The sequence below is a fragment of the Martes martes genome, assembly GCF_963455335.1.
Source record: "Martes martes genome assembly, chromosome: X".
NCBI classification, from domain to species: domain Eukaryota; kingdom Metazoa; phylum Chordata; class Mammalia; order Carnivora; family Mustelidae; genus Martes; species Martes martes.
The window spans coordinates 25,066,674-25,083,800 of NC_137897.1; the positions used below are offsets into that span (position 1 = coordinate 25,066,674).

At 37.1% G+C, this 17,127-nt stretch overlaps 1 pseudogene across 1 annotated transcript in view; it reads left to right on the forward strand.

Moving 5' to 3' along the window:
- The first annotated feature begins 8,597 nt into the window (after positions 1–8,597).
- Positions 8,598–17,127, forward strand: part of LOC308337314 (transmembrane protein 138-like) — a 32,176-nt pseudogene continuing 23,646 nt past the window's right edge. The window contains exons 1-2 of the transcript in view: positions 8,598–8,790; positions 8,964–9,243. The product of the transcript in view is annotated as a transmembrane protein 138-like (transcript). The remainder of the gene's footprint in view (positions 8,791–8,963; positions 9,244–17,127) is intronic.

Genomic DNA, 17,127 nt, shown 5'->3' on the forward strand with positions numbered 1-17,127 from the left:
ACAATATTTTATAATTAGAGGTTTTATGTTTTAATTTCATGTTTCTTTATATGATACAATCTCATTTTAACTAAAATGTATATTTTGAAAGGTTTGTATTTTTATTCTAGTTACTACCTTTGTACTTCTAACTCATGAATGCCCTCAGTTTCCAGTTTCCATACTCAAATTTTTAATACCTGGTTTGTCAGTTTTTAATGGGATCCTTTATTTCCTATCTTTGACCTATACATGTGTCAAGGATTAGTATAATGTTATACATCAATTTAAAAAGAATCAATGAGCTCATCCAAATTCCTTCTATTTCCTTTTTCCTCCCATTAAAAAAGTTGTACTATGTCTCTATCTATGGATTTTGTACATTAGTAGTCCATCCTCATCTCCATTTTTCGGCATTAAATTTGAATTGCATACATTAAAATGTTCAGTATCTGTTTGTTGAAGTTTCCCCAGGCATCTCTTGCTGTAATGGAGCTCATTCTAATTTCCCCAAGAAGGTCTTGTTAGTAAAGAAGTCCCTAAATTCATCTATGCTTAGAAGTTTTTCTATAACCTTTTTACTTAAGAGATGTTTAACTAGATATAAAATCCTCGGTTCACACCTTCTTTTAATATTTTGTGAATCCTGTTCCATTATGGTCTTGCTCTGTATGTTGATTTCAAAAATTGAATGTCAGTCTTATTCCTTTTTAAGATTTAATCTTTTTATTTGATACACAGAGAGAGAGAGAGAGAGAGAGAGATCACAAGTACGCAGAAAGGGAGGCAGAGGGAGAAGGGGTAGCAGGATCCCTGCTGAGCAGAGAGCCCGCCGATGCAGAACTCCATCCCAGCACGCTGAGATCATGACCTGAGCCGAAGGCAGAGGCTTAACCCACTGAGCCACCCAGGCGCCCCCAGTCTAATTCCTTTTTGCCCTGTAAGTTATTTGATCTTTTTTGCTAAAGGTCTCGATTATTCCTTTCATCTCTCTCTTCAAAGTTTAATAGTTTTACCAGGATACTTCTAAGACCTAATCATTCTGAGATAATTTTCTCCTGTTTGCCTGCAATTTGTAGATTCTGGTCTTCCTTTATTTTCAAAAAGATACTTGAGATTCTAGTTTAAAATCTTGGTTATATTCCATTATTTTCCCCCCCAAGAGGTACCTTTCTTTTTCCTTTTTTACTCTCAGATGCTCTGTGTCTCAAAGACAAGCCACTTCATATTGTAAGAACCTAAGTTACTTCTGTGACAGTCAGGCTGTGATAATTCTGAATGCTTTATTCTAAAAAGTATTTTCACTATGATACTTGTCATACTTCTCCTGGCAGTTGTTTTAGATTAACTTTAGCTCTATCACTAGCTCCTCTGTTCTCTCTTCATAGCTCTTCCTCCTCCCCCCTTTCTCCCTCTCATCCCTCCCTTTTCTCCTCCTCCTCTCTCTCTTTCTCTCTGCTGTTTTCAACACAAAGACTTGCAGCAGGACAGGATTAATATACAGTGCACACCAGAATCTAGCAACTTCTCTATTTTCCCTTCTTTTAATTTACAGTTTGGGCATTCTCTGTTTTTAACTTGTGAAAGCCGAAGGTATGATTTTTAGGACATTCTCTTTTCTTTTTCTTTTTTGTGTTAGGAAAAATATTGGGAGATACAGACTTAGGTAGCTACCATTGTGTTATCCACCTGGAAATCTTTTAAATATATTCTGTGATACAAGAGGAAATCTATATATACTTTCATTTTTCCTCCTTCATACCAAAATGCAATCACCCTATGCATATTATGATGTATTCTCTTTAAAAATCTACATGTACACTGAAGGTCTTTCCATAGCAGTTTAGACCTATTTATCATATATAATATATATGTTATTAAAAATTTTACATGGTGTTAAACAGAACAGTTGGGAGAAAAAACAGTTAGAGACAGTGTACTCAGTATGAGTGGAACTTACAGCTGGAATACCAACACCAATTCTTAAGGAAAAATACTAGTATAGGTAAGCATGGGAGATTATCAGATATTGGAGCACTGTAATAAATATATGATCTTACCTAAAAAATTTGTGAAGATAGCTCAACAGAGGGGATGTAAGGAAGAGCTGAAGATACGGAACTATGGGCAGATTAGAGAAGACCACCCAATAGCACTCGTAAGTCAAAGCCTGTGACAAAAAAAAAAAAAAATGTGGAGTAGATTTGCGTCATGCATGTGTAGCACCCTGTTGTTTCAGGTGACACTTTCTCTTACGTTCACCTGCTGGTACTTGTTAGCACAAAGTATTAAAATGCTGGGAAAATTCTTATATCAACATACAGTCCATCAGAAAGTGATACTCATTCCTCTATTTACTAATCACATATGAACTTATTTGTATTTCATCAATAGATTTAGTTGCATTCCACTCCCGCTTACACACAATTGAAATGTTAAAAAGAATTTCAAAAAAAAATCCTGTATCAGCTATTTTCAACTTCATTTATAGATGGTGGATATCATGAATTTCTAAGGTTCTTGTGTATATTCCAAATTATTCATTTGTTTGGATTTTTTTATTTCTGACCCTGGACTCAGTTTTCTTGTTCCACTAATGACATGTTTTCCGTCTTCTTAAACTGCATGGTCATCATCTTCCTCATTTTCTTTGGCTTTATAGATTTTTACTTTTTGTTTGAAGCCAGTGACATTTTTATTGATATAAACCACCTATTGATTATGAAAGTCTCCTTAAATATTCCATGTGCAATTATTCTTGTAACCTACATAACTATCAATAGAAAGGAAAACATTCTTCTTTTTAAGGTTACTAGCTTATACATTCTGATGAAAAGAAACAATTTTAAACCACCAAGATAGTACTCTCAATGTAACATTTTGGTTAACAATCTGAGAGTGGAACAACCTAGATTTGAATTTTGGTTTTGGCCTTTACTAGGTGTGCAACTTTCAGCAGGTAGCTTAACCTTTTTGATCTTCAAATTTTACATGTATAGATTAGGCACATTAAATGTGAGTAGAGAGTTTGATAAGACTTCACAAATGCTACATTTACAAATGCACTGCAGAGGATACATTCAATAACTTAGTTTTTTCCTCTTTTCAAACTTTATAGGATGTGTATTAACATGACTCAACAGTTTGGTAGAAAATAACCCTAATGAGATAAAGGTGATAGGTTTGATGGTAGCATGGGTCATTGCTCGAAAATGTATACATTTTTAATTTTTCCTGTGCAGAGTTTAAACTTTGGAGAAAAAAGGAGCTACGTTCAAGCACGTCTACCATCTTGCAAACAGTCAGTTATAGCTGTCTTGGATGGTGATGAATGCCTTCTATTACCTAGTAAAAAAGCTGAGTGTGAATGTAACTTATGAATGTCACATCACAATTTTATGGAAGAATTTTATAAACCTTTCCCATGTGCTTCTGAATATAATATACATATAACCTAGAATTCCACTGTTAATAATGTTAGCCATCCACGAACCTAAAATCATATTTAGGAAATTGGAGACAGCTGTGAACGTCAAGGATTTCTAGAGTCAGCAACACTCTATCACCTCATTGGATTGTTCTCTTGAGACTACTATAGAACTTAGTGATTTTGTTTAGTCAGCCTTGTGGTTCAAGGTTTCTTCTTTATCAGCACCCTTTCATATGATCCTTGAACACAGGAATAAGGATTACAGAGTACTACCTAATTTACTTTTTAAAAAGATATTTCAGTGAGATGCTGACCTTAGTCTTTTGGGAAAAGACTGAAGTTTCCTACAACTTTATTATCAGCAGTAATGGACAAACTTCAAAAACCTTAAATAGGTCTTTTTTGTTTTGTTTTGTTTTGTTTTTAAATTTTTATTTTAATAAACATATAATGTATTTTTATCCCCAGGGGTACAGGTCTGTGAATCGTCTGGTTTACACATTTCACAGCACTCATCATAGCCCATACCCTCCCCAATGTCCATTTCCCCACCACCCTCTCCCGTCCCCCCTCCCCCCCGCAACCCTCAGTCTGTTTCTTGAGATTGAGTCTTTTATGGTTTGTCTCCCTCCCAATCCCATCTTTTCATTTTTTCTTTTCCTACCTCCTCCCCAACCCCCCCGCCTTGCATCTCCACTTCCTCATATCAAAGAGATCATATGATAGTTGTCTTTCTCCAATTGACTTATTTCGCTAAGCATGATACCCTCTAGTTCCATCCACGTCGTCGCAAATGGCAAGATTTCATGTCTTTTGATGGCTGCATAGTATTCCATTGTGTATATATACCACATCTTCTTTATCCATTCATCTGTTGATGGACATCTAGGCTCTTTCCACAGTTTGGCTATTGTGGACATTGCTGCTATAAACATTCGGGTGCACGTGCCCCTTCAGAGCACCACGTTTGTATCTTTAGGATATATACCCAGGAGTGCAATTGCTGGGTCGTAGGGTAGCTCTATTTTCAGTTTTTTGAGGAACCTCCACACTGTTTTCCAGAGTGGTTGCACCAGCTTGCATTCCCACCAACAGTGTAGGAGGGTTCCCCTCTCTCCGCATCCTCGCCAGCATCTGTCATTTCTTGACTTGTTAATTTTAGCCATTCTGACTGGTGTGAGGTGGTATCTCATTGTGGTTTTGATTTGTATTTCCCTGATGCCGAGTGATGTGGAGCATTTTTTCATGTGTCTGTTGGCCATCTGGATGTCTTCCTTGCAGAAATGTCTGTTCATGTCCTCTGCCCATTTCTTGACTGGATTATTTGTTCTTTGGGTATTGAGTTTGATAAGCTCTTTATAGATTTTGGATACGAGCCCTTTATCTGATATGTCGTTTGCAAATATCTTCTCCCATTCTGTCAGTTGTCTTTTGGTTTTGTTAACTGTTTCCTTTGCTGTGCAAAAGCTTTTGATCTTGATGAAATCCCAATAGTTCATTTTTGCCCTTGCTTCTGTTGCCTTTGGCGATGTTCCTAGGAAGAAGTTGCTGCGGTTGAGGTCAAAGAGGTTGCTGCCTGCATTGTCCTCAAGGATTTTGATAGATTCCTTTCGCACATTGAGGTCCTTCATCCACTTTGAGTCTATTTTCGTGTGTGGTGTAAGGAAATAGTCCAATTTCATTTTTCTGCATGTGGCTGTCCAATTTTCCCAGCACCATTTGTTGAAGAGGCTGTCTTTTTTCCATTGGATATTCTTTCCTGCTTTGTCGAAGATTAGTTGACCATAGAGTTGAGGGTCTATTTCTGGGCTCTCTATTCTGTTCCATTGGTCTATATGTCTGTTTTTGTGCCAGTACCATACTGTCTTGATGATGACAGCTTTGTAATAGAGCTTGAAGTCTGGAATTGTGATGCCACCGACTTTGGCTTTCTTTTTCAATATTCCTTTGGCTATTCGAGGTCTTTTCTGGTTCCATATAAATTTTAGGATTATTTGTTCTATTTCTTTAAAGAAAATGGATGGGATTTTGATAGGGATTGCATTAAATGTGTAGATTGCTTTAGGTAGAATAGACATTTTCACAATATTTGTTCTTTCAATCCATGAGCATGGAATATTTTTCCATTTCTTTGTGTCTTCCTCAATTTCTTTCATGAGTACTTTATAGTTTTCTGAGTATAGATTCTTTGCCTCTTAGGTTAGATTTATTCCTAGGTATCTTATGGTTTTGAACCTTAAATAGGTCTTAAACCACTTTCACATCATTATCCATCTGTCCAAAGGATCTTTATTTTTGAATATGGATTTTGTAAGTGAACTATTTCTCAGTGCGTTCTATGAAAAGTTTCTATACACACTAATGATAAAAGACCCTTACTTCAAAATGTTAAGCCTAAAGTTGTCTTATTTTATTTATTTTTTTTTTATTTATGACTAACACCAAGGAAATAGAAACAACCATCAGAAATTATTACCAACAGTTATATGCCAATAAGTTAAGCAACATAGACAAAATGGATGCATTCCTGGAAACCTATAAACTTCCGAAACTGAATCAGGAAGAAATTGACAACCTGAATTGACCAATATCTAGTAACAAGATTGAAGCCGTGATCAAAAATCTCCCAAAACACAAGAGCCCAGGACCTGACGGATTCCCTAGGGAATTTTATCAAACTTTCAAAGAAGAAATAATACCTATTCTCCTGAAGCTTCTTCAAAAAATTGAAGCAGAAGGAAAACTTCCAGACTCTTCCTGATCCCAAAACCAGGCAAAGATCCCACCAAAAAGGAGAATTTCAGACCAATATCCCTGATGAATATGGATGCTAAGATTCTCAACAAGATCCTAGGTAATAGGATCCAAGAGTACATTAAAAAGATTTTCCACCATGACCAGGTGGGATTTATCCCTAGGTTGCAAGGATGGGTCAACATTCGCAAATCAATCGACGTGATAGAACAAATCAATAAGAGAAGAGAGAAGAACCACATGGTCCTCTCAATTGATGCAGAAAAAGCATTTGACAAGATACAGCATCTGTTCCTGATTAAAACACTTCAAAGTATAGGGATAAAGGGAACATTCCTCAACTTCATAAAATCTATCTATGAAAAACCCACAGCAAATATCATCCTCAACGGAGAAAAGCTGACAGTCTTCCCTTTGAGATCAGACACATGACAAGGATGTCCACTCTCACCACTATTGTTCAACATAGTACTAGAAGTCCTAGCAACAGCAATCAGACAACAAAAAGAAATAAAAGGTATTCAAATGGGCAAAGAAGAAGTCAAACTCTCTTCGCAGATGACATGATACTTTATATGGAAAACCCAAAGACTCCATCCCCAAACTAGAAATCTATACTTTCAATACCATTCTGATCGAAATTTCACTGGCATTTTTCAAAGAGCTGGAACAAACAATCCTAAAATTTGTATGGAATCAGAAGAGACCCCGAATTGCTAAGGAAATATTGAAAAAGAGAAACAAAACTGGGGGCATCACGGTGCCTGATTTCAAGCTTTACTACAAAGCTGTGATCACCAAGACAGCATGGTACTGGCACAAACAGACACAGAGACCAGTGGAACAGAATAGAGAGCCCAGATATAGACCCTCAACTTTATGGTCAACTAATCTTTGACAAAGCAGGAAAAAATATACAGTGGAAAAGATAGTCTCTTCAATAAATGGTGCTGGGAAAATTGGACAGCTATGTATAGAAGAATGATTTATAATAAACTTCTCAAAATGACTGGATTACCAATTTGGGTAGGTTTTTCTTCATAAAATCTCAACATACATACTCAATAATGTAACTGTTCTAATGTTAATAAAACCCTTGTAATTTAAGTATTACAGCTAGGATCTTAGATTGATATAAAATATATACCTTTTAATATAGTTTAGTCAAATTTTATCCTTTCCCAATATAATATACACATATTATACTGGCTTTCCAGCAAATATAGGTCTTTGGATTAGACACATGTTTAATTCTATTAAGTCATACATTTCATATCTCATAAATAGGTTAGGATACATTTGAGATATGGATTGCTCATATAGGTAAGTCATTTGAGTTCATCTTTCATTTACTCAACATATGTTTTCTATGTGCTTCCTATATACCAGGCATGTTTTTAGGGTCTGTGGATACGGCAAAAGAAAATAAATGAAGAAATTTCCAACAGATGTGGAGCTTGCATTTTAAAAGTGGTGGGAGAAAAACAGTAAGTTACCACACATGCACATATAAATGTGCGTGCGCTTAAAAACTCACACACACACACACACAGTAAGAAAACTGGAATAATTTAGCAATGTAGAAGACAGGAGGCTAACAAATAGTTGCCGGGCCTGGGAAATTAAGTGCAGGGTTTGGGGGCAGCCTGCTCCTAGCACATCAAGGTGCTGACTCCCAACTCCATTCCCTCTACAGGCATTTCTTCCACAAGGAGTCCCTCAGCTCCACCTGTCTCTCACCATACGGAAACATAAGGATTGCAGCAGAGGTGAAGTGTCTCCCCTGGGGCTGTCCCTTAGGAAGGCCCTGCGGTATGGACAGGAGGCCTGGGGCAGCTGTTGGGAGCAGCAACGCTGTAAAGAAAGGAGGGGAGAGGGGCGCCTGGGTGGCTCAGTGGTTTAAGCCTCTGCCTTCAGCTCAGGTCATGATCTCAGGGTCCTGGGATCGAGCCCCGCATCAGGCTCTCTGCTCAGCAGGAGCCTGCTTCCCCCTCTCTCTGTCTGCCTCTCTGCCTAGCTCTGATTTCTCTCTGTCAAATAAATAAAAAAAATCTTTAAAAAAAAAAAAAAAAAAAAAAAAAAAAAAAAAAAAAAAAAGAAAGGAGGGGAGAGGGCCCAGGTAAGCAGGGGTCTAAACAAGGCAGCCGGACTGGCCACAGAGTACTGCAGGAGAAAGGAGGACCACCAGCTAGCACAACTCAGGTGGAGCCTGCAACCGCCATCTACTTCCGGGATTTAAAAACAGTTTCCGGAAGCCAGGATGACATCCCTGTGACAAGCAATGTAGGGGGTCTTTGAATCCCCTTAGAGCTAGGGAAACAGCTCTGATTCTGATGCACTAGTGCTTCTCCCTCCCTGCTAGGGGGAAATCTAGGTGCTGTTTTCTGGGAAAATGTGGAACGTGCCCCTGGGGGCCAAATTGAACAAAAGGAAAATGCTCCAGACCAGTGACTATAGCCTGGTGTTCAACCTGCAGTTCCTGCTACTGTCCTAGGATCTATTAATTCCTTTGCAGAACTACTCTAAATGGCTCCATCATCCTGATGTTTTTCATTATCCAGGATACTACAATTCTCTTCAACATCAGCATCATTTTCCTTCTGTTCTCCAACACCTTTGTGTTCCAGGCTGGCCTGGGCTGTCGCCTTCTGACGGACACAGGAGAAGAATGAGGCACAAACAAGTCAGTCCTAAGAGAATGGAGCAGGGGGCGACAGTCTTTTCTACTGTCGTCCCCAGCTCCCTTTCTCTTGCAACCAACGTCTTTGGGCCTCATTCTTCTCCCATGCGCCATCAGGAGGCGGCACTGGGCAACTCTGTATTCCATAAGTTCAAAGGGACCGCCCTCCTCACAGCTGTGTTCTTTGCCCCCAGCATCTTCCTTCATGTCTGGGTCATGACTTTACGCTGGAAAAATTCCAGCATAAATTTGTCAGGAGAAAGGGACTTCAAACTCTGTATTCCGGAGACTAGCATGGCAGTGTTATATGGTTACTTCTGCAAATGGACAGCTGTGAGACTGGGTGATCCTCCCTTCTACCAGGACTCTTTATGCCTGCACAAGGTCACCAACGCCAAAGGTAACCAATTCTTGCTACATTGGTGGATGCTTTTCCCTCCTCGTAGAGGCTACATTTGTGCCTCTGTGGGTTGGGGGTTGGCCCTATGCACAGGAAACAGTTTAACTTACCTAGGACAGGCCTCAGGCCACTTGTGTTGAGCAGTTAAGAAGACAGATCCTCCCTCTTGCACATTAAAGTGTTTCCCAGCATAGATCTCAGTACATAAGGGTCCCAGCCTCCCCCTCAGTTCTTCCCCCATTCCTTCCTGCTACCCACCCCTTTCCTCACACAAGGCTGAGGCTTCATCCTTGGGAAGCTGTCATTTTGCCTGATACAGGAGGGTCTCCTGGTACCTGCTTTCTTTGCACCAAACACTAATTAATGATGAAGGTTGCAAAGGGTGACATTTTAAGCTCCTGACTGATCACACTGAAGACATTTAGATTTTATACCCAAGGCCCTTTTTAAAATTTTTACACTTTTTAAAAATAGGAAATAAATTGAATTCTTTTTCCATAAAAAATTTGCTTATTTGAAAAATCAGTATTAAAACTCTGAAGCCTAAGGGTTTATGGATAAACTAATGTTAGAATCATCTGTATATAAGTCTCATCTTCTTAAAGTGGTTTTATTTTTGATTATGCTAACATTTAGTGACTATAAAATTCTTTGAGTTCAGATGTTAATAGACTAGATGTATATATTAATACAAAAGTATATCCCCTGTTGAATTTAACTGACCTACATTTTACACATTTGTATAGAATTTTAGATGATTTTAAGAAATATCAAAAGTATGTGTACACACACATAAGCACATGTGTAAACATATGCACACACACACGTGTGTGTTGTATGGACAGAAGGTATACCCTAGTGTATTTGTGCTGTTTCTCAAAACAAAGCTTGGGCATAAATCTCAGTTCCTGATAGACACTTCTTTGCAATCCTTTTTTTCTTATCACTATAATATTTGTTATGTGACTATGACATTGCACATTTATCAGATACTGTTTCTTACACAGTATACCATTCACCCATCAAGCGCTTGCTAAATAAAACTAAAATAAATTAATCCATGGTAATTTTCATTATTTATTAATATATTATTATGGCGGGGGAACCTGAGCAACAGTAAATTGGTTTTGGTAGAAGTTTTGGAAAATGCACTTTAACCCAAATGAAAAATATTTTACTGCTGAAATTTCAGATATGTGGCCTGTCAATCAACAAGTATTTTATATATAGGAGACTTCTCATTTTTTATCCCCCAGTAAAGTTAACCATGATATTTAGGTGTCATGCCACCTAAATATCATGCATATCATGTACATACAATTTTACATACATATTATGTAATAGCAGGTATTTTTGTATAATTTTAATTTGCATCACACACACACACACACACACACACACACATTACACACACATGAAATAACAGCACTAAAAAATGTAAGAACTAGCTTTCAGGTTTTTCTAACCCGAGATTTATATCCTTGCATTTTTAGAGATCATGAGACGGCCTCACAGAAGGTATTGGCTTTTTTTTATTGTTGTTGCTTTCTAATTTTTAAAAAAGATTTATTTATGTATTTGAGAGGCAGAGGACAAGCAAGCAAGCAAACACACAGAGGAAGGAGAAGCAGGTTCCTCACTGAGCAAGGAGCCCGATGCAGGGCTGGATCCCAGGACCTCGAAATCATGACTTGAGTGGAAGACAGTTGCTTAACCAACTGATCTTGAGTTCACCCAGATTTGTGTTTAAAAGTAAAAGTCTAGGGGCACCGGAGTGGCTCAGTGGGTTAAGCCTCTGCCTTCAGCTCAGATCATGATGTCAGGGTCCTGGGATCGAGCCCCACATCGGGCTCTCTGCTTAGCAGGAAGCCTGCTTCCCCCTCTCTCTGCCTGCCTCTCTGCCTACTTGTGATCTCTCTCTCTCTCTCTCTCTCTCTGTCAAATAAATAAAATCTAAAAAAAAAAAAAGTAAAAGTCTAAATGTTGCTACATGCAGATAATAATTTCAAATAAACCTAACAATTCTAATTTTTTAAGTGTCACTATCATTGGGCCAAATAGACTAAAGTGTAGGTTTCTAGGACTATTTGTACCAAAAATATAATGCTACACAGATGGGTAGAAAATATTTAATAGAATTTCTCTGAGTAATACTTTATGGAAAAAACAAGTGAAGGTCACCTCTCTGGTACACACATTATTTCATTGATTTAGGTAAAATACTGTGTGCCCTGCTGCACTTGTTTAGATGAGGTATATACTCAGGAAATAGCCCAAATCATTCTTTGTTGACAGAGAAAAGTTTTAAGTTACTACCTACTATTAAACTAAGATTTGATATTAGTGAAACAACAGATTTCATTTTCAAGCACGCGCAAGATCAGAGGAAGATGGTTTTTGTTTAGCTCCTCAAATACTTTGACTCTACTACAGTTTGGAGCTAAACATCCCCTCTTTCAACCCAGCTTGGGCTTTGAGAATCTCGAAATATTCTGCTAAGAAGGATTGAGAAATATATTCAAATCATATTAAATATGCATTGTAGGGTAGATACACTATCATTTTAAATATACATAAACATTCATGATAAAAGTTTAGGAAGATGTAGATCAAAAATAAACACTGAGTATAGCTGCACTGTGATTATAGATGTGTTTTCCTTTTTTGTTTTTATAAATGATAGTCCTTTAAACAAAAACTGTTTATAAATGTTTAGTAACAACTACTATATCGAAGCTATTGTTTTAGGTTCTGAATAGTGAACAAAACAGTCTTTATTATGTTGATTATAAAACTAGAGTAATTTCTTTTTGAAAATATAAATTTGATATGGTGACAATTTTGTAGAATTTTGTACTTGAAAACCATGATTATTTCTGCATGATAACAGTACTTCTTACTTTATCCTTTCTGTGGTTAAAATGTTCTAAAATACAATAAGATTATTATTACAAAAAAATAAAAAGCTATCTTAAAACCTTATATTCATCTCAAAATTATGATTTTTTTATTTTTTTAATATTTTATTTATTTACTTGACAGAGATCACAAGCAGGCAGAGAGGCAGGCAGAGAGAGGGGGAAGCAGACTCCCTGCTGAGCAGAGAGCCCGATGCGGGGCTCGATCCCAGGACCCTGGGATCATGACCTGGGCTGAAGGCAGAGGCTTAACCCACTGAGCCACCCGGGAGCCCCTATGATTTTATTTTTTAAGTAATCTCTACAAAGTACACCATTTGTCTGTTCCAGTTGTTCTATCATCTATCATTGAAAAAACTCTTATTCTGGAAATATTACCATCTTGGCAACCATGTTTTTCTTCCTCATTATTTTCAATGGTTATTGTCTTTTTGACTTTTTAAAGCTCAATTTCTGCCCCATTTATAATAACTACATTAATACATCATTTTATTACTAAATAATTTAAATTTTGCTTTATTCACTCACTTCTCTTTATTTAAACTTTATTTTTTCAGTGTTCCAAGATTCATTGTTTATGCACCACACCTGGTGCTCCATGCAATACCTGCCCTCCTTAATACCCACCACCGGGCTCACCCAACCCTCCACCACCCCCCCAACCCTCAGTTTGTTTCTCAGAGTCCACAGTCTCTCATGGTTTGTCTCCTCCTCCGATTTCCCCCAACTCCCTTCTCCTCTCTTTCTCCCAATGTCCTCAATGTTATTCCTTATGCTCCACAAGTAAGCAAAACCATATGATAATTGACTCTCTCTGCTTGACTTATTTCATTCAGCGTAATCTCTTCCAGTCCTGTCCATGTTGATACAAAAGTTGGGTATTCATCCTTTCTGATGGAGGCATAATACTCCATAGTGTATATGGACCACATCTTCTTTGTCCATCCCTCTGTTGAAGGGCATCTTGGCTCTTCCCACAGTTTGGCGACCGTGTCCATTGCTGCTATGAATATTGGGGTACAGATGACCCTTCTTTTCACTACATCTGTATCTTTGGGGTAAATACCCAGTAGGGCAGTTGCAGGGTCACAGGGTAGCTCTATTTTTAATTTCTTAAGAAATCTCCACACTGTTTTCCAAAGTGGCTGTACTGACTTGCATTCCCACCAACAGTGTAAGAGGGTTCCCCTTTCTCCACATCCTCTCCTACACACATTGCTTACTCTCTTGTTAATTTTGGCCATTCTAACTGGTGTAAGGTGGTATCTCAATGTGGCTTTGATTTGAATCTCCATGATGGCTAATGATGATGAACATTTTTTCATGCGTCTGGTAGCCACTTCTCCAAAGACAACATACAAATGGCTAACAGACACACTCACTTCCTTTTTGTCTTACATTCTTTTCCTCTCATCTCTGTTCTTTCCTTATGAATTTTTGCTTGAATTTCGTGAATTTGTGTTCTATTATGAACTTTAAAAAGTAACATAAAAATGAATTTAAGTTTTTGTTTAAATTTCAGCTAGTTAACATACAGTATAATATTAGTTGCAGGTGTACAATATAGCAATTCAACACTTCTGTGAAATACCCTGTGCTCATCATGACAAGTGCCCTCCTTAATCCTCATCACCTATCTCACCCATCCCCACTCGTAATCATTCATTTTTCTCTATAGTTGAGAGTCTGTCTCTTGGTCTTTCTCTCTCTCTCTCTCATCTCTCTCTCCTTTTCTTTTGCTCACTTGATTTTTTAAAAGATTTTATTTATTTATTTGACAGAGATCATAAGTAGGCAGAGAAGCTGGCAGAGAGAGAGAGAGAGGAGAGCAGGCTCCCCGCTGAGCAGAGAGTCCAATGCAGGGCTCGATCCCAGGATCCTGAGATCATGACCTGAGCTGAAGGCAGAGGCTTAATCTACTGAGCCACCCAGGTGCCCGCTCACTTGATTTTTAAATTCTACACGTGACTGAAATCATACAGTATTTGTCTCTTTCTGACTGGCTTATTCCATTTAGTATTATGTATTGTAGCTCCATCCACATCACTGTGAATGGCAAGATTTCATTTCTTTTATGGCTGAGTAATTCCCACTGATTCCTCAGCCATAAAAATAATGAAATTGCACACACACACACACACACACACACCACACACACCACACCCCTTCATCCATTCATCAGTTGACAGACAGTTGGACTGTTTCTGTAATTTGGTTATCATAGATAATGCTCCATGTATCCCTTTGAATTGGTGTTTTGGGATTCCTTGGGTAAATACTTAGTAGTAAAATTGTTGAATTGTGTGGTAGTTCTATTTTTAACTTTTGACCAAACTCCATACTGTTTTCCAGAGTGGCTTCACCATTTTACACTCCCACCAATAATGCAAGAGGGTTTCCCTTCCCCCACATCCTTGCCAACACCTGTTATTTCATCTTTTCTTGGTTTTAGTCATTCTGACAGGTTCGAGTTGATAGCTGATTGTAGTTTTGTATATCCCTAATGATCAGCGATGTTGAGTATCTTTTCATGCACCTGTTGGCCATTTGTGTGTCTTCTTTGGAAGAAGGGTCTTCATGTCTCCTGCCCATTTTTTAAATTAGATTATTCATTTGGGGGGTTTTGAGTTTCTTAACTTCTTCATATATTTTGGATACTAACCCTTTATCAAATATGTTACTTGCAAATATCTTACCCTATTCTATAATTTGCCTTAGTTTGTTGTTTCCGTCACTGTGCAGAAGTTTTTATTTTGACAAAGTACTTAATAACAACATGCAAAAGAATGAAAGTGGACCATTTTCTTATATCAAACCCAAAAATTAATTCAAAATGGGTTGAAGACATAAATGTGAGACATAAAACCATAGGAAAACAATGGAAGTAATGTAGGAGAACTCAGAAAGTAAACTCTGACATGGGCTACTTCAACTTCTTTCTAGATATGTCTCCTGAGGCAAGGGAAACAAAAGTAAAAATACAACAATGGGATAAGTTGTCTTCTGATTATTAATCAACTATCTTTTCTAAAGTATGGCCTGGCTCCCTCTTTTCAGATCGACAGGTCTTTTTACTGGTCAAGCAGATAAACCCCAATGTCCTTTATATGTTTGTTGTTGTTTTTTGGTGATTGTCCATTTTTTCATTTGCATAGTATATAATCAGAATAATTCAATTAATATGTACTTGGCAAGATATAAGAATTGTCCACTCAATTACCTCCTATAAGATGACTCATTCTCATTTTTACTCTAATAGCAGGAATGAATGTTTATATGGAGTGGCCCCAAACTTGCATACTCTGTACTAGACTCAGTTGGGAAGACTTATTACCTGATTCCTTAGAAAACATAAACCTGTATTTCTCAGTATACATGTTACATGATCTTTTCCTTTATCTTCTTCCATTTCCAACAGTTTGCTCAGGGAAACTATAATTTTGGGGACACAGTTAGGGGCGACTAAAATACCCACAGTGGGTATTTTAGCACAAGTACTGATACACTGATTTTCACAGTAGTTTCAAGTACAACTAATTTAAGGCCAGATCTCCAAGTGCCATTTAAAAATAGTACCAGGCTAGTAAAGAATCACTAAAGAGTACCACTTAAGACTCAGTAATTATTTCAAGAAAAATAATACTCAAAATCATAGTTATTTTATGCCATTAGAAAATAGATCTGTGAACAGAAAAAAGTAACAAGTCCCCTGCTAGATGAGATCCATGGTGGATTTAACCTTTAACAGAGAAATGAGAGGAGGAAGAAACCTCCTTAAATGCTGTTAAGAGGGAAACAGCTGAAATCTAAACATGGAAAATGACCGTCTGTCCCTGGATTTGAAGCAGGAGAAGTAAGGGTCACTTGTTGTCAAGGGACAGCAAGGGGGCTGGTAGAGTAAGTATGTATGTAGAGGAACAGGAGACAGTTAACAGGTGGCTGAGCCTTACACTATACATCAGGCACTCAATCCTTCAGTCCCAGATAAGTAACTCAGCAGATGAAACAGTTTCATTTTTATGGGAAACAATTTTTATCAGTTTTTTTATACAAGGTATCTCACATTTAATGAAATATTAAGAAATGTGAAAACATATTACTATCATAATAATGCTATCAGCCCCAGAAATGTACAGATGTTGGAATTATCAGAAATGGATTAAGGTAATTATGAGTAACATGTTAAATAAGAAGTAAGCAACATGAGGGAATAAATAATACTTTTCAATAAAGAGACAGAAATTTTCAAAAGCACTGAATGGAAATGCTATGATTAAAAAAAACTCACATTAGGCATTAAATTTATTTTCGGGGGCTTTCAAGAGAACTGTAAATAGCAGATAAAGATCAATGAATGCATACATTTTAGACAAATGTGGAAGAATTTACCTCCAGAAGACCTACTAAATAAAGTCTGTTAAAAGAATTTCTTTAGACTGAAGAGAAAAGATGCCATATAGAAAACTAATTCTGAATAGATAGCAATGCCTAGAAGAATAAATATATGGTAAATACAACAATCTCAAAAAAACAAAACTAAAAACCTCTTCATAAATTAGTAGTTGGCTCATTAATATCCTTCCTCCAGTTTTTAATTAGGCAAAGAAAGTCAGTAAATATACAGCAGATTGGAAGAGCTGTACCATTTTGACTTAATTGATATTCTATAACATCACACCAAATATTGGTAAAATATACGTTTCTCTCAAAAGTACTGGAAATACTCAGTGATAAAAGCCATATACTGAGCCATAAAACAGGTCACATTTTGTTAGAATTTGTACAGAATTTGTTCTGTACTACAGTAGTATCCAATTCTAAGTCACTAAGTAGTATAAATCTAGAAAATTTCCACATGCTTGAAGATTATACAATCTATTTCTAATAGATCATGGGTCTAAATTTTTTTTAAAAAAAACTCAAAAATAATTGATGAAAACACAATTTATTAAAAGTTGTCTCATAA